Genomic DNA, 23,538 nt, shown 5'->3' with positions numbered 1-23,538 from the left:
TCCATTTGTCAATTCTTGAATGGTAATATCTATCCTATGTCTGTTTTAATTTTAGAAATGCATTACTTATTTTCTGGGTTCACAGAATCATACATGAATAGAAATTTTGCCCAAGGGTGGACCTGTAACTGAGTCTCACTCATAACTTATTTAGAAGATATTTAAGTAAAATCTGGGCCTTAGAGTTGATGCTCGAACAGATTAAAACTTTGAGGGCTGTTGGAAATGGGTGAATATATTTTACATATGGGAAAGGTAGGAATTCGTGTGGCCACAAAGTGAACTATTATGTCATGATTTTTAGACATTAAAAATGTTTATGTCAACTGATTGAAGCTAACTATGCTGTTTGTAATGTATGAACATAAAAATCACATTTCAGACCTTTGTGGTTTAATGTTTCAAAAACTCTATACCAGCAAAATCATGAAAATGTTATTAGATCTGAAGATCATTACAAAAGAGGGCTCTAGAATTCCCAACACATGTTATCTTACCTTATATGTGTGTTCAGTTGCTCAATCATGTCTGACTATGTGGGACCCCATGGACTGTAGCCCACCAGGCTCTCTGTCCATGACATTTCCCAGGCAATAATACTGGAGTGGGTTGTCATTTCCTACTCCAGAGCATCTTCCCAACCCCGAGATTGAACCCTTATCTCCTGTGTCTCTGAATTGCAGGTAGATTCTTAACCACTGAGCCACCAAGGAATATATACCCTTACTTTGTATATGTCTTTATGTTAAAATAACATATTCTATGTTTCAGAGGTGATACACATTAAAGATAGAAAAATTCAAGAATGCATGTACGCAAAAAGGAGTTAAACACCATATTTTACCCCATTATCTCTAAATTCAACTATAGTTATTCTAAATATTCTATTATGCTTCTTGCCAATATTTTTCTATAAAAACACATTCAGTGTTTAAAGCATAGTGTGTTTATGTACATGTGTGTTTATGCTAGATGTCAAATGTTTTTAACCACTTTAATCACTTTTAATGTCATGTTATAATCATTATGTACCCAATTGGATTCTAATTCCTCTTTCTTTGAATTGCTGTGTGCTAGATATGCATATTGTAAATGGTTATGTATTTCATCACTTTTTGGTATATTTACCTTTTGGTAGATGAGCAAAAATAAGAAATATCTACTTACATCTTGTTACTATCATATGTATGACATAGTTCGCTCTTTACATGTTTGGAAATGATATTATTTTGAAGATACCAACAAGGATTCTTTTCCTTTTTCTTCTGAAAGAGTCTCAGAAAACCTCAGAAGTTATGGAGAAATCTTTGAGAAAGTTAGGAAACTGATCTATAGAAGAGGCATTGAAGTGATTGCATTAATTTCATACTCGGGTATTTTATCAACAGGACGCATAGCACTTGGTTTGCCAAGTTTAATGAGGTGCTTTAAAGAAGTGATTCATTAGTCTTCCTGATTATAATTTCATCGTCCCCATAACATCTGATTTATGAATCAAAATGAGTTAAACAATACTTGATAAACTGAGAACTGGATTAATAATGAAACTTCTCAGTACATGTATATACAACTGCATTTAACCAGTGTCTTGTCCACAGTGAGGATACACCACTTGTCCTTCCCGACAAGCTGCTCGAAATGTGGGATATGGTGTCACTGGATGATATCCACGTTTACATATAAATTCAATATGATCCTGTGTTTTTGAGTAAAGTTTTTTTGAAGTCCATTTTAACTGTAGGTTATGTTTCTTCATCATTTCTTCTGAAATTTCACAGGCCTCTGAAGATAAAAATATAAACATAAAATATTATATAGTGAACAAATATTTTACACAGAATTTCAAGCTTTCGAGTAGAATCTTCTCTAGTCCAAAAATTCCTTCTCAAAACCTTTTCCAAACCAACTCATTGAAAATCTATCATGCAGGTTTCATTATTTTAAAAGTAAGAATGAGGTACTATATTTAATGTAATAATTAAATGTTATAATCATAGACTTACAATGTCAATTAACTTATGAAAGATTTCATTAAGGAACCTCTTGTTGCTATTGTTCCTGACCAGAAGATTTTCAAACTTTATTTCCACACATAGTAATATTTGGTAATCAAGCATGCAACAGAATGGCTTGTTAGTCCACGAAAGCTCTATTATAAACAGCTAAGCCTCATGCCCAGTACCAGGATTTCCCCAGGATCCATGGGAAGACTGGGGCATTTGCCCAAGCACTTTGGCAGCTCAGCCCACTCTCCATTCTCACCCACGTTTCTGTTTCCCTGAAGCTCACAGTAGGCCTGGCACTGACACTGACAATTGACCGCAGAGGATATACAGGTGTGAGGAATGAGGTGATGTCTCCGTTATCTATTTTTGGAGGAGGCCCACATTTTCCTTGAGAGTCTAAATTCTGTGTTGTTTGATTTACTGAAAAACCACCACCCCCCACAGTTTAAAATAAAGGAAAAAAATGTAGCCTACTATGTAATATTGAGACTTGTGACTTCTGATGACAGAAATGATTTATTGAAGAAAATCCAATCACTTAACAGGAAAGGCATATTTTTAAGGTTTACTTTTACCCCACTTGAAATCACACATAATACATTCACAAATATGTCTTCTGTGCAGGGTTCTGGTATTAAAATACATTTTCTTAGTGAATGTATGCTAGGCAGATGGATACTGAAGGGAAATAAAACATTTCTTTTGTCCTTATGTACAACATACTGCAGTGTCTTGAATCTCTAGTCATTTTTATTGATTTTCAAATTGTTTACAAAAAAACATTAGCTCCATCAACTCCTTAAATAAAATTCAAACAATTACAGATTTGAATAGTGGACTTCCTTTCTGGGACAAGTTGAGATGCTTATTACATCTGTGAAGTATTCCTTCTTATAATTAAAAATCCTGACATTATAAAAACCAACACAGGAGATTTTAAAAGATGTAGAGAAGATGTCAATCTGATTAGAGATCTTGAGATTCAAGAAATTACACTGCAGACGGTGGCTTGGGTTTTAATTTGCTTTCTGTGTATCTTGGTCAAGCCACTGAGATGACAACCCAGAAATGATAACAACTTCAAGCAAAAAGAAAAAAAAAAGGTCTCAAGAAATACTTGATCTTTTTCATCAGAGGCCCAGAAAGTGGTGTGTGTATGCCTGCTGAGTTACTTGTATCCAACTCTTGGCGACCCTATGGATTGTAGCCCGCCAGGCTCCTCTGTCCATGGGGTTCTCCAGGCAAGAATACTGGTTGCCATGCAACCCAGGGGATCTTCCTCCAGGGATCAATCCTACATCTCCTGCAGCTCCTACACTGTGGGCGGATTCTTTACTGCTGAGACATTGGGGAAGCCCAGAAACGGAGTAGGCTAGCGAGACAAAGAATTTTTATAATACTGACTTACTCTAGAAATACACCGTAACAGAAGCCTAAGACTAACTCTCTCCCTGCCTTGATCAGCAGGGGCCGAGCGAGAAGCCCAGACCTCCACTCACATGGCTGGGAAGCAAGATCGCTCTGCCCTTTCTCCCTGAGTCAGTGGAGGCCAGGTGGGGACCCTGACTTACACCCTGCTTGGCAGTAATGGAGGCCTGATATATGAAAGATTCCATAAAATCTAGGGTCTCAAAAATGATAATACCCCAAAAGTCTAGGATACAGATCATTCATAATACCAAGGACCTGGAAAGCCTCAAAAGAAAAAACAAATCCACAGAAGACAACACCGAGATGACACAGATATTGAAATAACTGGTAAATGCTTTTTCTTAATGGAATTGAATTTATAGAACTAAAAAAAAAGACTAATATAATTTTAAAAACACATTGGATAGGCTCAATAATACACTGCAGATGACAGAGGGATAAAAGCTTAACTACAGACTAACTTTGAATATAGACTGAAAAAAAAAATGGACAGAGCTTCAGGCAACCATAGGAAGATAGTAAAAGATTGGAGACCCCGAAGGTAAAAAGAAAGAGGATTGAGATGAAAAAATAACTATGATGATTGAATATTTCCCAAATAGGGCACAAAGCACAAGTCTACATATTAAAGTTCAGTTCAGTTCAGTTGCTCAGTCATGTCCGACTCTTTGCGACCCCATGAATTGCAACACGCCAGGCCTCCCTGTCCATCACCAACTCCCGGAGTTCACCCAAACTCATGTCCATCGAGTTGGTGATGCCATCCAGCCATCTCATCCTCTGTCGTCCCCTTTTCCTCCTGCCCCCAATCCCTCCCAGCATCAGAGTCTTTTCCAGTGAGTCAACTCTTCGCATGAGGTGGCCAGAGTATTGGAGTTTCAGCTTTAGCATCATTCCTTCCAAAGAACACGCAGGACTGATCTCCTTTACAATGGACTGGCTGGATCTCCTTGCAGTCCAAGGGACTCTCAAGAGTCTTCCCCAACACCACATATTAAAACATCTGAAGAATTCCAAACAGTATAAACCCATAGAAATTAATGTCAAGATACATCATAACTAAATCGCTGGAAACCAAAGGAAAAAATCTCAAAAGCAGCTAGATAGATATTATGCAATACTTATACAGAAAAAGGATCCAAGCATCAGTAGAGTTCTCATCCATAACAACAGAGCCAGGAAAAAGTGACATCATTTTTCCAATCCTGGAAGAAAAGAATCATCAACCCCAAATTCTATATCCAGTGATACCATCCTATAGGATTAAAAGGAGAAAGAAAGACATCCCAGACAAAGGAAAACAGAATTTGTCGCCAGCAGACCTACGTAAAGAATTGCTAAGGGAATTCTTAAGATAGAAAGGAAAATAGAAAAGGGATTGAGACTTTAGGAAGGAAGGAAAAATAATAGAATTGATTTTTAAAATTCAGGGGTAAATATAATAAGACTGTCTTTTCCCTAATGATTTTATTAGATCATGGTCATGCAAAATTATGTCATTTGATATAGTGCTCAGTATATGTTGAGGGAATATTTAAGGAATTTATGTTAAAAATGTGGGGAGGGTAAATAAATCTAAATGGAAATAAGGTTTCCACATTTCACCTGAGGTGATGAAATGTCAGCAACAGTAGGGAGTGATAAACTACCTATGTTACCTTAATGCCTAGAGCAATATTAATAAAGCCCTGCAGAGAAAGCATGTACTCAAAAGCAATGCAGATGTGTCACAGTTAAATTATTCTATAGTGTTCAAAATGCCACAGTGAAGAAAAGGAAATGGAGATGAGAAACAAAGAAAACACACACAAAACAAATAATAAAATGGCAGACACTGTCCCTAAGAGTAGTTACTTTAAATGTAAATGGTCTAGATACTTCAGTTTAAAGACAGAGTGGCAGGTGAACACAAAAACAGTATGCTGAGCTGTATGCTGTTTAAACAGGAAAACATATTCAAGTAGAATTTGCCAAAAATTCACACCAGGCAAAAATTAACTTGATAAACTGGAAGACTCTTGAGAGTCCCTTGGACAGCAAGGAGATTAAACCAGTCAATCTTAAAGAAAATCAACCCTGAATATTCATTGGAAGGACTGATGCTGAAACTAAAGCTTCCATACTTTGGCCACCTGATGTGAAGAGCCAACTCATTGGAAAAGACTGTAATGATGGGGAAGATTGAGGACAGGAGGAGAAGGGAAGCGATAGAAGATAAGATGGTTGGATGACATCACGGACTCAACGGAGATGAGTTTGAGCAAAGTCTGGGAGATAGTGAAGGACAGGGAATCCTGGTGTGCTGTAGTCTGTGGGGTCGCAAAGAGTTGGACATGACTTAGGGATATGACTTACAACAATTTCTTGTTTAGATTTCCTTTCTGAACTCTAAACACTGAAGCGTCCTAAGATCAAGTTTCAGACTTTTTTTTTTTTATGTGTACACTAATTCCCTGAATGAGTTCAACTCATTAATAACTTTAAATATCACCCATATGTGAAGAATCCCAAAAGACGCCACATTCTATTATCAGACCCCAGTTGCCTATTGCATGTCTCAGAGTGAAATTCCTTGGGCTGTCAAATGTACTTATGGTATCTTTAACACATTTATTCTTCAAGAAATAACTATCTTAATATTTAAGACTGGAAATTTTCCATGATTCCAACCGTTCAAATCTGGTAAACTATTTCATAAAATATGTATGTGAGATTATTTATTCATTCCACAAAAGAATATGTTAAGCACCATCATTTTCTTTTAATCAAAAAATTATTCCCTAAGAACTTCTTCAATATCTATTTATATCAACATATTTTATTCCTAATCAGATCAGATCAGTTCAGTTCAGTTGCTCAGTCATGTCCGACTCTTTGCGACCCCATGAATCACAGCACACCAGGCCTCCCTGTCCATCACCAACTCCCGGAGTTCACCCAGACTCACGTCCATCGAGTCAGTGATGCCATCCAGCCATCTCATCCTCTGTCGTCCCCTTCTCCTCCTGCCCCCAATCCCTCCCAGCATCAGAGTCTTTTCCAATGAGTCAACTCTTCACATGAGGTGGCCAAAGTACTGGAGTTTCAGCTTCAGCATCATTCCTTCCAAAGAAATCCCAGGGCTGATCTCCTTCAGAATGGACTGGTTGGATCTCCTTGCAGTCCAAGGGACTCTCAAGAGTCTTCCCCAACACCACAGTTCACTGCAGCACTATTTACAATAGGCAGGCCACAGAGACAACCTAAATGTCTCCTGGTTGATGTGCAGGAGCACATGGGTGGCTCAGCTGGTAAAGAACCCACCAGCAATGAATGAGACCCAGGTTCGATCCCTAGGTTGGGACGATCCCCTAGAGAAGGGGATGGCAATCCACTCCAATATTCTTTTTTGTACAGTTCTGTGTATTCTTGCCATCTCTTCTTAATATCTTCTGCTTCTCTTAGGTCCATACCATTTCTGTCCTTTATCGAGCCCATCTTTGCGTGAAATGTTCCCTTGGTATCTCTAATTTTCTTGAAGATATCTCTAGTCTTTCCCATTCTGTTGTTTTCCTCTATTTCTTTGCATTGATCGCTGAAGAAGGCTTTCTTATGTCTTCTTGCTAGTCTTTGGAACTCTGCATTCAGATGTTTATATCTTTCCTTTTCTCCTTTGCTTTTTGCTTCTCTTCTTTTCACAGCTATTTGTAAGGCATCCCCAGACAGCCATTTTGCTTTTTTGCATTTCTGTTCCATAGGGATGGTCTTGATCCCTGTCTCCTGTACAATGTCACAAACCTCATTCCATAGTTCATCAGGCACTCTATCTATCAGATCTAGGCCCTTAAATCTATTTCTCACTTCCACTGTATAATCATAAGGGATTTGATTTAGGTCATACCTGAATGGTCTAGTGGTTTTCCCTACTTTCTTCAATTTAAGTCTGAATTTGGCAATAAGGAGTTCATGGTCTGAGCCACAGTCAGCTCCTGGTCTTGTTTTTGCTGACTGTATAGAACTTTCTCTTAAATCAAGGAGTGGGTAGACAAGATACTCTACCTTTGCACTGAGGTGGTTTTGTCCAAGTTCCATTTAAACATGTCACTTCTATGTCCCCCAAAATGTCGTAAGTTCCAGTGCATTTATAACGTACTCTCTCACCATTTTGATACCTAGGCTTCTCACTTTGTATAACTGCATTTTCCACTCTGGGTGGATTCACACAGGAAACATCTGAAAAAAAGAAAAAAAGTATTTCTAATATAATGATCCTTATGAACAATAAGCCAATGAGTGAATGTCAAATATATTCCATGGTTACTTAAATTCAATAGGTAATCTGTCATGAAAGACTGCTAAATTCAATAAGTTTACATATAAGATTAAGGAAAAGGAGATAAAGCAATATTTTTCAGTGCAAATTAAGCTTTTTTTACCTTAAATCTCTGCCCCAGCCTTCACTAGCAGGTTAATACATGATTTCAGGCCAGTGAAAATGAGAGCTTTTCTGGACAACTCTTTCTGAGTTTAGTAAAATCAGTGTTATATAAATTCACAATGAATTTATAAACCATAAGAAAGTCATAATAATAAGATCATATGGATTTGATTTAAATCATCAGGATTTGGTTTATAGTCATTCTGTTTATTAACTGTAACTTAAGACACCTAGAAAAATAAACACAGTAGATACTTCTTTAGAAACTTGATTAAGAATTAGCACACTTTGAAGAATACCATTGTTGAAGGAAGAAGATGATTAATTAAAAGATTCAAACATATCTGGGAAACAAAACTATTCTTTGATGGTATTTTTTGGAAATGCTTAAGGATACCACAGTGAGTGATGGGTCATCCCTCAGTGAGATTCAGGGGATGTAAGGTACAAGAGGCTGTAGCCTTGACTCCTAAACTGAAATATGCAAAGAATCCCTTGGGATTCCTTAAAACAGTGTCAGAGTTGCAGCCCCAGAGGTTTTCATTCAACAGGTCTGAATGAGCCTGTGAATCTGCTTGCATATCTAACAGTTTTCCAGAATATACTGAGATTGCTGTGCCAGGGATGTGCTTTTAGAATTATTGGGCTACAACGCTAAACACTGAGAACACAATCCCATCTCTTTTTATGTTGAGACATAAACTTTTTTGGTCTGTATGCGGGTCAAGGAGTAACAGTCAGAACTTGACATGGAACAATTGTCTGGTTCAAAATTGGGAAGGATGTATGACAAGGCTGTATATCGTCACCCTGCTTGTTTAACTGCTATGCAGAGTACATCATGTGAAATGCTAGGCTGGCTGAATCACAAGCTGGAATCAAGATTTCTTGGAATAATATCAACAACCTCAGATATGCAGATGGTACCACTCTAATGGCTGAGAGTAAAGAGGAACTAAAGAGTCTTGAGAGTGAAAGAGAAGAGAGAAAAAGCTGGCTTGAAAGTCAATGTTCAAGAAACTAAGATCGTGGCATCCAGTCCCATCACCTAATGGCAAATAGAAGGGGAAAAAGTAGAAGCAGTGACTGATTTTATTTTCTTGGGCTCCAAAATCAATGTGGACGGTGAGTGCAGCCATGAAATTAACAGATGCTTGCTCCTTTAGAGGAAAGCTGTATCAAACCTAGACAGCGTATTAAAAAGTAGAGACATCACTTTGCCTACAGAGGGCAGTATAGTCAAAGCTATGTTTTTTTCCATTCATCCTGTATGGATGGGTGAGTTAGATCATAAAGAAGGCTAAGTGCTGAAGAATTGATGGGTTCAAGCTGTGGTGCTGTTGAGAGTCCCTTGGACTGCAAGGAGATCAAACCAGTCAACTGTAAAGGAAATCAACCCTGAATATTCATTGGAAGGACTGATGCTGAAGCTGAACCTCTAATACTTTGGCCACCTGATGTGAAGAGCCAACTCACAGGAAAAGACCCTGATGCTAGGAAAGATTGAAGGCAGGAGAAGGGGGTGACAGAGGATGAGATGAACTCAATGGACATGAGTCTGAGCAAACTCTGGGAGATAGTGAAGGACGGGGAAGCCTGGTGTGCTGTAGTCCATGGGGTCGCAAAGAGTCAGGCACGACTTATCGACTGAACGACAATAAGAACAACGAATAATCTATGGCCATTTAATGATGGTGAATATTATATTACTTAAGATACTTTAACAATAAAATTTAAAAATTTTACCAAAGTACCTCTGCACACTGGCCTTCCTATCCACTTGCTCTTAACACACTGTATAGTGTTGGATCCATTCAGCTGATAATATGGTCGACATTTAAAAGCCACTTGTTCTCCTGATCTGTATGATTTCTTCTTCTTGCCTGTGAGTACAGCATCATCAAAGCTGGGCAAGTTAAAACAATCTGTGCCTGAAAAAAAAGGAATATATATTAGTTTAGTCCATCTTTAAAAATACATAGTGACCAATGATTATATTCCAGAAAAATTGATAGGTACATATCAAACCAATGAATATTGTACAAATTTCTCTTATAACTTAAAACACATGTCAGACATCTTGACCTAGTCACACTGAGTGTCTCTATACTCATCAGAAGTACAACATGGGAATGGTGATATTCAAAGAGATAGGGATGCGTGTGATGCTTGAGAGCATACTTCTCACACTTAAATTCTTTTTCCCCATTGCAGGCCGCCTACATTATAAACGTGTTTCTGTTTCTTGTATCAAAATCTGTTACCTTGAATTACGTCACGTGTCTTAGAAAATTATGTATTATAAAGAAATGATTGATAAATTAACAGTACATTGAGTAGTGATAAGACTGATAAGCAGAGGTCAACTGTGATACAGTCGTGTGGAACAAAGACCAGAAATCTGAGAATGTTTATCAGAGGATGTCCAAACTGCACCCAAGTTGATATGAAAATGAGATAATTTAGCTCCTGTTTTCAAACTTCTGTTATTACTAGGATTGTTAATTCCCTACTAGAATTCAGAACTTTCACAAGATGCCTTGTAAAGTTCTAGAATTACTGCTTAGTTTCATATTTGTACCATCTATGCTCTTAATTAAAGATATTTATCAGCATTAGAATAAAATGAAATGCACTATACTTATGCATTTTGGTGTACGGGACCATTTTCCTCCTAAACATCTTATAGATGCAAATCCATAAATCCTAAATCCTTCGTCACAGGTGTATGTGACTTTTTCTCCATATTGGTAACTGTCTTTCTTGTGACGTACAGCACCATTCTGAATTGAAGGTGGAAGTCCACAGGGAAGTCCTAGGAATAAATGGAAGAAAGATTTTATGTTTCACTAACTCTGAAATTTAACTTATGTACTGCTTGTCATATTTGATAGTTTAATTGAAAGTAATAAACGATTTTACAGGAGCTTACATGATATCACACAGAAGTGCACACATGTGTCCTAAAATCACCATTCTGATGTGTGTCCAGCTGTCCACATAAGCAAGAACTTGAAACCAAAAGTACCAATATATGAAGGAGACTATCTGCGCTCTCTAACCAATCATGGGTAATTAAAGAAAAGCACACTGAGATTCCATCATCTTAGAAGAAGTGCTATATATTGTAAGTTATTAGAAGGGACATTGTAGGAAGGACAGAGGACATTTTTTGGAAAAAAACTTGGTGGCAGTGCAAACACTTCAACTTCTATAAATAGTCAAATTATGAATACATTTACTGATATGAATAGGAAGGTTTAATTTTGATATACATCCATTGCCAACACAAAAAAATTGCCAAAATTAAAAGTGATTCTATATGAAACCAGTGAAATTAAGAAAAAGAATGATTTGAATATGCAAAAATTAATTAAATGCATTAATATATAAATTACATATAAGTGCCATAATACATACAAAGTTTGATATACTGAATAAAGGAGTCTGTCTCATGACTTTGTTGCCAATTCATTAGTGTAAAAAAGTGGGATTAACACACATTGAGGATAACACGGTTGAAGGAAGAAGATGACCAAAAGATCCAAATAGAAGATCTGACAAAATAACAGAAAAATAAAGGTATAATTTACAAAACTACTCTTTAATGATATTTTGGGCAAATGCTTAAGGACACTGCAGTGAGTGATGTGTATAATTCCTCAGTGAGATTGAGGGGATGTAAGGTACAAGAGGCTGTAGCCATGGCTCCTAGACTGAAATGTGCACAGAATCCCTTGGGAACCTTTAGGACAGTGTCAGGATTGCAGCCCAGAGTTTTCCATTGAACAGTTTTTTACGTTTTCAACGTTTTCAGCGCTCTCTGAAAACAATTTTTAAATGAACTGGCATTTAAATATACTGGCATTACACTGAAAATTAAGAATATATTCTACATTTTGTGAAAAGAGATATGCCTGTTACCTAGATCTAATTTTGTTAAAACATTAGCATGACAGCGTTGTTAGTGACTTTGAAATATAGTCAACTAAACATATTTAAAATATAGGAGTTGATGAGGTTTGAATCTGCAAAATCATCTCCCTATGCAAGATTATGAAAATAACCATTGTTCCCCAAAGTTTCTTCATATTACAAATAAGAATCTCCCAAACATGTTCGAGTCATACTCTAGCTTTTCTGTGACATATTTTCTATTCACATTTTCATGAGCATATCCACATGACCTCACAAGCAATATTCAGTGGCCTTTCGCACTGTGGTACTCAGAATACAGAAAACAATTCATTTTATTTCCCCCTTAGGTGAACATGTTGATTTTTTCATTAAGGTATTATTTATAAGTATCTCACCTTGCAGGTTATTTCTACCAGGAGATTCAATCAAAAATATATGCACATGAAAGTAGATAAAATTACATTAAGGAGGAAGGCTGAGTGTCTGAATCAATTTCAACTTACCCTGTCCTTAAGCAGTGGAAGCCCGCAAGGTGAGAAAGACATTGATTAGTAACAGCACGTTAGGTTTATCTCGATGGTACAGTCACACAAATATTCCAGTTGCACCATTTGAGGTTTAAAATCTGCCTCATTTGCAGTTCTCAAATGTGACTCCGAAATTAAGTGTATTACAGCGAAGCTGGTTAATGCATCATTTAGTAAATATCAAAGTTCAATGTCTTACACTATCCCTAAATGTTTTCTGTTGGTAGTTTCATGGTAAGTTACTTTATTCATCACCTGACAAATATAGCCATAGCTTTATGTGCGACCAGGTATGAACTGGCTCCAGAAGTAATATAAAATACTAATTTTCAAGAAAACATCTCAAGACAGTAGGTGAAGTTCTTTCTGCCTGTTGAATCATCTGTATTTTCATGGGCTATGGAAACTGATAAATTTTTTAAAATTACAGTAGATCTTATGTACTACACAGGTTATGGGGTGTTAAATGTGGTGATAGTGTTAAAGAATCCACCTGCCAGTGCAGGAGACGTGAGTTTGATCCCTGGATTGGGAAGATCCCTTGAAGAAAGGCATGGCAACCCACTCCAGTATTCCTGCCTCAAGAATTCCATGGATTGAGAAGCCTGGCAGGCTACAGTCCATGGAGTTGCAAAGAGTCGGACACAACTGAAGTGACCGATCACTCACAGTGTAATGATTTGACTTATATATAATAATATGTTTACAACAGTAAGTTTAGTGAACACCCATCATTTCATTATTTGATATCAGTTGCTGTATAATTATTATGTTCTTCTGTTTGTGTTATAGTCCTTGATCTTTGTGTTCCTTATAGTCATGTTTGTTTTGCGTTTAAAGCATGCTGTTTGCATTTAAAGCAGCAGTCACTTCCTCTAGTCTTTACAGACTTTCCTTGGGGAGAGAAGTTCACTCTGTCACTGATAGGATTTTGAGGCTTTTCCAGACCTCTTTTAAGGATACACCTGGCCACATATCTCAGTTTCTCTTGGGAGAGAATTCTGAAGCTCATCTGCTTCTCTCCACCCAGCAAAGCCAGTCTCTGTGCTGACAGCTTCCCGGCTGCTTCCCTGGGGCAATGCTGAATAGTCAGTTTGTGTGCTTTCTCACAGTCCCAGGAGTCAGACTGGCTTCTGGACGTCTCACAGATCAAAGGCTTGGGACACCACCGTGAGGACCTACACAGGGAGCTGGCCCTGGGGCAGGATGATGTGGATGTGTTGAGGTGCCCGTGGGTGAGCAGGACCCACAAGCAAGGTGTCTGCAATGCCTACAGGGTGGGCTTCCTGGTAGTGTCTCCAACATGGTCAGTGGGATCCATGTCCCTCAATGAGTTCTAGCTCTGGAAGCTGTACAGCCGGCCTCTCCCCCCCCCCCTCAGCCATGCAGGTGACCCCCGTGTCCTGTGTCCTGGATGAGGGGAGAGAGAAGGGCGCCTTCTCATCAGTGCTGGAGGCTGAGGAAGCCACGCTTGGTCAGATGCTCTGATTCCCCCACAGGTAAAATCCCGTGCTGAGCGGTGTCTCTTGGCACTAAGCTGTGCCGCTTTAGGGGAGGGCGACACACGAAGGGTGAGGCTGTTCCTCCAAGCCTCTGTGACGTGCCGGGTCTTGAGTATTTGCTGTAATCGCTCTGCTAGACTCCTTGCCTCCCACAAAGATACTCCTTCATGCGTGACTGTCAAAGGCTGTGTTTATATCAGGAGAGACAGCAAAACTCCTATTCTGCCAGCTTTCTAACTTCACCCTGTTATTACGGTTTCTTCTTTGTGATTCTTTTCATTTTCTTGACTAATGTCCATCAATAGGCACATTTATTTGGTTATACACTTATCTAGGAATCTGTACACTCATACACGCTTGTTAGAGAATAAAATTAAATAGGTCCTCAGACAAAACAAGAGGCTGATCTACACATTTTTCAGTGGATAATACAGCTGAGTCTTAGAAACTTAGGAACATACTGGGGTCTGAGCCCAGTTTACTCACCGACGCGGATGCATATTGGAGGAGGGTACCAGCCCTTCTCTGTGCAAGTCATCGTGTTCTGATTATTGTGAAGACTATAGCCATCATGGCAGCGGACTCTTACAGTTTTACCTTGTAAATACTTTTCTTGGGAGTTTGTGTAATATCCATTTTCCAAATAATTGAAAGTGCATTGTCCTAAGGATCATAAAAACAACAGAATAGAAAAATAACATATGTTTGGTAAAAGCACAGCAAAAATTAACTTTATAGTATTTACCTGACAGTGCATTAGTATTCTAAAATAACATATAACTTAATAAAAAGGAAAGTTACTACCACACTTATTAAAAAGGAAAAAAAAAATAAATGAATACTCCATGTCATTTATCTTTAGTTTTTATAATTAAAATACGTATAAATGATGCAGATATTCTTGTAAGGTCTCTATAATTCTCCTGTGATTTCCAGGAAGAGCTCCTCAGGAAAGGAAGACCTATTTGGATCTTTTTACTCATAGAACATGTCCCTCAGCCTTCCTGTTGTATACAAGACCTAATTGTACTCACTTACTAGTGAGTACTAGTGTCTCTTCACACTTTGAAAGATTTATACACATAAAATTTAAGAGGTTTACTTACTGAGGCAGGGCACTTCTGGAGACCATCCTTTCAGGGTGCAAGTCATGTAATCCCAGGAACTTTGTGAAGGAGTCACAAAATACCGGTTGCAGCGATAGGAAAACTGTTGACCTACACTCGCTGGAAAGTATCCTTTAAATGCATAATATAACCTTCCATGTTTTATTACTGGAACATCACAAGGTTTCACTTGAAATGAAAAAAATGTATAAATAATATTTTATCTTAATAATCAAAATGGTTTCATCTATTAATTATATCCTCTTACTAGCACAATTACACTCATTGCACTAGGGATTCTAGGACCAAAAAATGTATAAAAACTTGAGATGACTAACATATGTAAGGAGATCCATGCTAGTCCAGGGTCTGGTTTCTCCTTGCCTGCCTCTGGGAGGCCCATAATTTCCAGTTTCCTGGGATTACAGAGAACGAAATAGCAGTTGTGAATGGCTGTGCCAGCACTCCTCACAAGTCATTTCCCAGCTACATGTGGAGTGAGCAGCTCCAAGTTTCTTCATGGAAGAGTCACACCACACATCTAGACCCTCATCTTCTTTAGCTGCTGCCCGAGGAATTGGCTTCTAACTAACCTGTCCCTGAGAGCTGAGGAAGCCCAGAGTTTGCTTGGTGCCTGGGGACTACAGAGAGCTGAATCATGGTTTCGAAGAGCACAAGGTTTGAAGGAGCGTGCATGCATTTGCACAGCTCCTCTCCCCAGCTCAGTCCAGAGTGAATGAAATGATAACCTCCAGTTCCCAGGTTTACCAACTATTCTGGCTCCTAGCCTACCTCTCTCAGGACACTAATGGGAGTTGGCATACTCTAGACCCCTGAAAGATGCTAAAAATAAAGACGGTGGTTTGGATGAGCATAGAGGTTAGAGAGGCACCCAGAATCTCTGGCTAGGCTGGTTGATGAAAGGGTTCTATGTATGAGACAGGTCTGTGAAGACTAGGAAAAGTGGACATTTAATATAATTTACAGATATCAACACAGAAATCCAGAAAAATGATAAAACAAGAAATATATTCACATCAGAATAATAAGACATCCATTATTTTTGCTTCTAACCCAACAACAGAAATTAGACATCCATCCACAGAGAAACCTGCCCTGGATGGAGGTGTCTGACTCAACACCCTATGCCAAGGGACCCAGAAGGAGTCTCACCCATACATGCATGAGGTAAAGGCAGACAGGCCTCTGTCCTGACTGTGGTGCCTACAGTGGCTCATGAACCAGCTTTCAACCTCTCAGCCACAGTCCAAGAGCCCCTGTAAACACTATCTTAGAAAATCAACATGGAGCTAAGTCCTTATGCGGAAGTCCAGTTTTCACAGAAACTCTGTCTGCCTCACTCACACACCTTCCCACCTTATAGCCAGCTCCCTGTGGGTACAACTGACATCGGAGGCAAGAGCAAGCTTTGACAGGTCACCAGTGAGTGTGCACAGAAATCTGGCTCAAATCTGTGGGACAGGAGGAGACCATGAGTTCAAGGTGTGGTGCTGCTTTTGGGGAAACAAAAGACAGGCTGTCAGCACCCTTTCTTGTGCATTACAGGATACAGACAAGGCGCAGAAATTCTGGGAAAAGAGGGATAATAAGTGTCAGAAGGTGCCCCGTAAAAGATCTGAGTTAGTTTGAGAGTCTCTAGAAAGGTTGACTATGCTTTATTGACTATGCCAAAGCCTTTGACTGTGTGGATCACAACAAACTGTGGAAAATTCTTAAAGAGGTGGGAATACCAGACCACCTGACCTGCCTCTTGAGAAATCTGTATGCAGGTCAATAAGCAACAGTTAGAACTGGACATGGAACAACAGACTGCTTCCAAATTGGGAAAGGTGTACATCAAGGCTGTATATTGTCACCCTGCTTATTTAACTTCTATGCAGAGTACATCATGAGAAATGCTGGGCTGGATGATGCACAAGTTGGAATCAAGTTTGCCAGGAGAAATATCAATAACCTCAGATACTCAGATGACACCACCCTTATGGCAGAAAGTGAAGAAGAACTAAAGAGCCTATTGAAAGTGAAAGAGGAGAGTGAAAATTTTGGCTTAGAGCTCAACATTCAGAAAACTAAGATCATGGCATCTGGTTCCATCATTTCATGGCAAATAGATGGGGAGACAATGGTAACAGTGATAGACTTTATTTTTCTGGGCTCCAAAATCACAGCAGATGGTGACTGCAGCCATGAAATTAAAAGACGCTTGTTCCTTGGAAGAAAAGTTACGACCAACCTAGACAGTATATTCGGTGAAGGCAATGGCAACCCACTCCAGTACTCTTGCCTGGCAAATCCCATGGACGGAGGAGCCTGGTATGCTGCAGTCCATGGGACTGCTAGGAGTTGAATACGACTGAGCGACTTCACTTTCACTTTTCACGTTCACCCACTGGAGAAGGAAATGGTAACCCACTCCAGTGTTCTTGCCTACAGAATCCCAGGGACGGGGGACCCTGGTGGGCTGCCATCTCTGGGGTTGCACAGAGTCAGACATGACTGAAGTGACTTAGCAGCAGCAGACACCATATTAAAAAGCAGAGACGTTACTTTGCCAACAAAGGTCCGTCTAGTCAAGGCTTTTCCAGTAGTCGTGTATGGATGTGAGAGTTGGACTATAAAGAAAGCTGAGCACCGAAGAATTGATGCTTTTGAACTGTGGTGTTGGAGAAGACTCTTGAGAGTCCCTTGGACTGCAAGGAGATCCAACCAGTCCAACCTAAAGGAGATCAGTCCTGGGTGTTCATTGGAAAATCTGATGTTGAAGCGGAAACTCCAATACTTTGGCCACCTGATGCAAAGAGCTGACTCATTTGAAAAGACCCTGATGCTGGGAAAGATTGAGGGCAGGAGGAGAAGGGGACGACAGAGGATGAGATGGTTGGATGGCATCACCAACTCAATGGACATGAGTTGGAGTAAACTCCGGGAGATGGTGTTGGATAGGAAGGCCTGGCGTGCTACAGCTCGCAAAGAGTCAGACACAACTGAGCGACTGAACTGAACTGAAGTGACTTAGCATGCATGCATGCACATTTCCACCCAAAGATTGGAGACCTGTGATTTACCCAATGAAGATTTAAAAACAGCTGTTTTTAAAAACTCCATGTGCTACAAGAAAATACAGTAAGACAGTCAAACAAAAGCAGGAAAACAATAAATGAACAAAATGAGCAGTTTAAAAAAATAAACAAATCATATAAAAACTCCAGAAATTGTGGTACTGAAGGATTCAAGGATGAAATGAAAATGCTTTAGAGAGCATCAACCACAGAATGAAACAAGCAGAAGAAAGAATCTGTGAGATAGGTGACATATTGAAGTTATCCAGTTAGAGGAGAACAAAAAGAAAATAAAACAACAACAACAAAAATAAAAATAAAAAACAAAAAAAGAATGAAAAAAGTCTATATGATCTATGGAGCAGCATCAACAGAACTAACTTGTGAACTCTTGAATTTTCAGAAGGAGGAAAGGGGAGATGAGTGTGAAAGCTAATTTAAAGAATAACTGAGAACTTCCAAAATCAGGGGTGTGATTGGATATCGAAGTTCATGAAGTTTATATGTGACTAAACAAAATCAAACATCCTCTTCCAACAACACAAAAGAAGACTCTACACATGGACATCACCAGATGGTCAACACCGAAATCAGATTGATTATATTATTTGCAGCCAAAGATGAGGAAGCGCTATACAGTCAGCAAAAATAAGACCGGGAGCTGACTGTGGCTCAGATCATGAATTCCTTATTACCAAATTCCGACTTAAATTGAAGAAAATAGGGAAAACCACTAGACCATTCAGGTATGACCTAAATCAAATCCCTTATGATTATACAGTGGAAGTGAGAAATAGATTCAAGGGATTAGATCTGATAGACAGAGTGCCTGATGAACTATGGAATGAGGTTCGTGACATTGTACAGGAGACAGGGATCAAGACCATCCCTATGGAACAGAAATGCAAAAAAGCAAAATGGCTGTCTGGGGAGGCCTTACAAATAGCTGTGAAAAGAAGAGAAGCAAAAAGCAAAGGAGAAAAGGAAAGATATAAACATCTGAATGCAGAGTTCCAAAGACTAGCAAGAAGAGATAAGAAAGCCTTCTTCAGCGATCAATGCAAAGAAATAGAGGAAAACAACAGAATGGGAAAGACTAGAGATCTCTTCAAGAAAATTAGAGATACCAAGGGAACATTTCATGCAAAGATGGGCTCGATAAAGGACAGAAATGGTATGGACCTAACAGAAGCAGAAGATATTAAGAAGAGGTGACAAGAATACACAGAAGAACTGTACAAAAAAGATCTTCACGAGCCAGATAATCAGGATGGTGTGATCACTGACCTAGAGCCAGACATCCTGGAATGTGAAGTCAAGTGGGCCTTAGAAAGCATCACTATGAACAAAGCTAGTGGAGGTGATGGAATTCCAGTTGAGCTATTCCAAATCCTGAAAGATGATGTTGTGAAAGTGCTGCACTCAATATGCCAGCAAATTTGGAAAACTCAGCAGTGGCCACAGGACTGGAAAAGGGCAGTTTTCATTCCAATCCCAAAGAAAGGCAATGCCAAAGAATGCTCAAACTACCGCATAATTGCATTCATCTCACACGCTAGTAATGCTCAAAATTCTCCAAGCCAGGCTTCAGCAATATGTGAACCGTGAACTTCCTGATGGTCAAGCTGGTTTTAGGAACCAGAGATCAAAGTGTCAACATCCGCTGGATCATGGAAAAAGCAAGAGAGTTCCAGAAAAACATCTATGTCTGCTTTATTGACTATGCCAAAGCCTTGGACTGTGTGGATCACAATAAACTGTGGAAAATTCTGAAAGAGATGGGAATACCAGACCACCTGACCTGCCTCTTGAGAAACCTGTATGCAGGTCAGAAAGCAACAGTTAGAACTGGACATGGAACAACAGACTGGTTCCAAATAGGAAAAGGAGTGGGTCAAGGCTGTATATTGTCACCCTGTTTATTTAACTTATATGCAGAGTACATTATGAGAAATGCTGGACTGGAAGAAGCACAAGCTGGAATCAAGATTGCCGGGAGAAATATCAATAACCTCAGATATGCACATGACACCACCCTTATGGCAGAAAGTGAAGAGGAGCTAAAAAGCCTCTTGATGAAAGTGAAAGTGGAGAGTGAAAAAGTTGGCTGAAAGCTCAACATTCAGAAAACGAAGATCATGGCATCCGGTCCCATCACTTCATGGGAAATAGATGGGGAAACAGTGGGAACAGTGTCAGACTTTATTTTTTGGGGCTCCAAAATCACTGCAGATGGTGACTGCAGCCATGAAATTAAAAGACGCTTACTTCTTGGAAGGAAAGTTATGACCAACCTGGATAGCATATTCAAAAGCAGAGACGTTACTTTGCCAACAAAGGTTCGTCTGGTCAAGGCTATGGTTTTTCCTGTGGTCATGTATGGATGTGAGAGTTGGACTGTGAAGAAAGCTGAGTGCCAAAGAATTGATGCTTTTGAACTGTGGTGTTGGAGAAGACTCTTGAGAGTCCCTTGGACTGCAAGGAGATCCAACCAGTCCATTCTGAAGGAGATCAGCCCTGGGATTTCTTTGGAAGGAATGATGCTGAAGCTGAAACTCCAGTACTTTGGCCACCTCATGTGAAGAGTTGACTCATTGGAAAAGACTCTGATGCTGGGAGGAATTGGGGGCAGGAGGAGAAGGGGACGACAGAGGATGAGATGGCTGGATGGCATCACTGAATTGACGGACGTGAGTTTGAGTGAACTCCGGGAGTTGGTGATGAACAGGGAGGCCTGGCATGCTGCAACTCATGGGGTCGCAAAGAGTCGGACACAACTGAGTGACTGAACTGAACTGAACTGAAACAAAATCAACATTAAGACGCAGCTACAACACATACTATAATGAAGCTTCAAAAATTAAAGAAAAACAGAGAAGATTTAAGGGCTTGAAGTCTTAAAGGCTTAAAATCTTAAAGCATGAAAAAAAAAAAATCAAAGCAAAACATAAAAGCTTGAAACTTACAAAGGAACACTCATATGTCTCTAAGCATATTTCAAAGCAGAATCCTAAGTAGCCAGGAGAAAGTGGGATGATATATTCCAAGTGCTGAAAGAGAAAACTGCCAAGAATACTGTCATTCAGAAATGAATTGAAGATAAAGACTTCTCCAGACCAACAAATGCTGAAGGAACTGAATACCTCTAGACTTGCCTTACTAGAAACCCTGAAAAGAGTTATTCAAGGTGAAATTGAAGCATGTGAATTAATATCATGAAAATACACAGTACACTGGTAAATGTAAGTGTACGGTTGCATGCAGGATACTCTAATGCTGTAACATGTTGTAATGTTGGATTTTTTTCCCCTTCCCCTTCACTTCCCATATTGGGAATAAACTACTAATTTAATCTCATTCCTTTTGGTTAACATTCTAGTGTATGTTTCCAACACTGTTGGAGATTTGGAATAATTATTCTTTACTCTTGGATTTTTCAGTTTTCAGCATATGTCGTTAACAAGTGTGATTTCATGATGAGAATGGGTCATGAACAACAGATGATGAATCTATTTCTGTAATTTTGAGTTTCAATTAAGAAAAAGATATGACTTTCTATTTCTGTTGGATGAGGAAGTAGTTCTTACAAGAAGTCTACAATTGTGAAGCACTTATCTATTGTGAAAAATAATTATTCACAAATATTCAGAACATTTATCTCTAAGGCCACTTTTAGAAAGAGTTCCCTTGCTAATGAGAAGACTGGTTTTCAACTGGAATATCAGGCAAGGATTTGTCAAAATTCCAAATTTCTCTCATTCTTGTATACTCCTTCTCCTCTGCTATCTCTCTTACTTAGAAATATGCCTTTAATATTTTCTGTAACTGATTAATAGACCATCTCCCATATACCTGAGAACCAGGGATAAACTGAGTAACACATCTGTCTTCCCTTTCAGCAAGCACTCTGGTAATGGAGCCATTCTTATAGGTGACCTGGGACCTGAGGTGCTTTTAATTGTTACCCTTAGGACTGGACAGGAAGCTCTGTTGTGTTGTAAACATTGTTTATGAGGAAAATTGACAAATTGATTTAAATAATATGCAAAACCCAACATGCAACATATTAGGAAATCAATAATGCAGAGCAATGCATATTATAGTCACACCTAGTGTTGGAGAAGGCAATGGCACCCCACTCCAGTACTCTTGCCTGGCAAATCCCATAGACAGAGGAGCCTGGTGGGCTGCAGTCCATGGGGTCGCTAGGAGTTGGACATGACTGAGCGACTTCACTTTCACTTTTCAGTTTCATGTATTGGAGGAGGAAATGGCAACCCACGCCAGTGTTCTTGCCTGGAGAATCCCAGGGACGGGGGAGCCTGCTGCCATTTCTGGGGTCGCACAGAGTCAGACACAACTGAAGCGACTTAGCAGTAGCAGTGTTTAATGAGGAATCGTAAAACTCATTAGAAGACATATTTACAAGAAAGAAAGGACTGAATTATTAAAAAAGAAAAACAGAAGAAAAGCATCATAATGAAGAACTTATAAATTTCAAGATAGAAGTGATTAATTTTTTTTTTTAATTCACAATTTCTAATGCTCTCTGAAAACAATTTTAAAGTTTTGGCATTGCAGCAGAAATAAAGAATATACTCCGGATTTTGTTAAAAGAGATGCCTGTTACCTGTAGCTAATTTTGTTTAAACATTAATTTGGCAGTGATGTTAATGACTTTTAGTAGCTTTACTAAGATATAATTGAAATACAGTCAACTGAACATACTTAAAATTTAGTATTTGATGAAGTGTGAATCTGCAAAATCAATAATCTTACCACATATAAGATTATGAAGATATACATTGTTCTCTAAATTTCTTGTATTACAAAGAAGAATCCCCTAAACATTTTGGAGTCATACTCTAGCTTTTCTGTGACATATTTTCTGTTCACATTTTCATGAGCATATTCACATGACCTCACAAATCAATATTCAGTGGCTCTGCATACTGTGGTACTCAGAGGATGTAGAAGATAATTTATCTTATTTCCCCCTCAGGTGAATATGTGATCATTATTTCATTAAGATATTCTTTATGGTTATCACATCCTGAAGACTATTTCTGCCAGTTGATTCAATCAAAAATACATACATGAAAGTAGAAACGAAGTAGGAGGAAGGGTGAGTGTTCATACCTTTTTCAACTTACCTTGCCCATGAGCACAGGAAAACCACAAGGTGAGAACAATATTGATTAGCAAAAACATGTTCGATTTTCTGATGATACATTCACACAAATACTCCAGTGGCCGTCTTTGAGGTTTAAAATCTACTTCATTTGCAGCTAGCAAACGTGACTTCGAATTTAAGTGCCTTACAATGAAGCTAGTTAATTAGTGCCATTTAATAAATATCAAAGTTCAATGTTTTACAATGTCCATAAATGATTTCTATTGGTGGTTTTACAATAAGCTATTGTGTTCAACACCTGTTATGTCCGTGTACAACTTTGTGTGGGACTGGGTGTGGACTGGCTTCAAAGTAACATAAAATATTAATTTTTATTAAAACATTTCTAGAGAATAGGTGAAGTTTTTCCCAGCCTTT

At 38.9% G+C, this 23,538-nt stretch overlaps 1 pseudogene; it reads right to left on the bottom strand.

Moving 5' to 3' along the window:
• Positions 1-892: 892 nt before the first annotated feature.
• Positions 893-23,252, bottom strand: LOC113906254 (annotated as a pseudogene).
• Between the last annotated feature and the right edge of the window lie 286 nt (positions 23,253-23,538).

Source organism: Bos indicus x Bos taurus, chromosome 16 (assembly GCF_003369695.1).
Source record: "Bos indicus x Bos taurus breed Angus x Brahman F1 hybrid chromosome 16, Bos_hybrid_MaternalHap_v2.0, whole genome shotgun sequence".
NCBI lineage: Eukaryota > Metazoa > Chordata > Mammalia > Artiodactyla > Bovidae > Bos > Bos indicus x Bos taurus.
The sequence above is the reverse complement of the archived record's forward strand: the minus strand, read 5'-3'. Positions and strand labels throughout refer to the sequence as shown.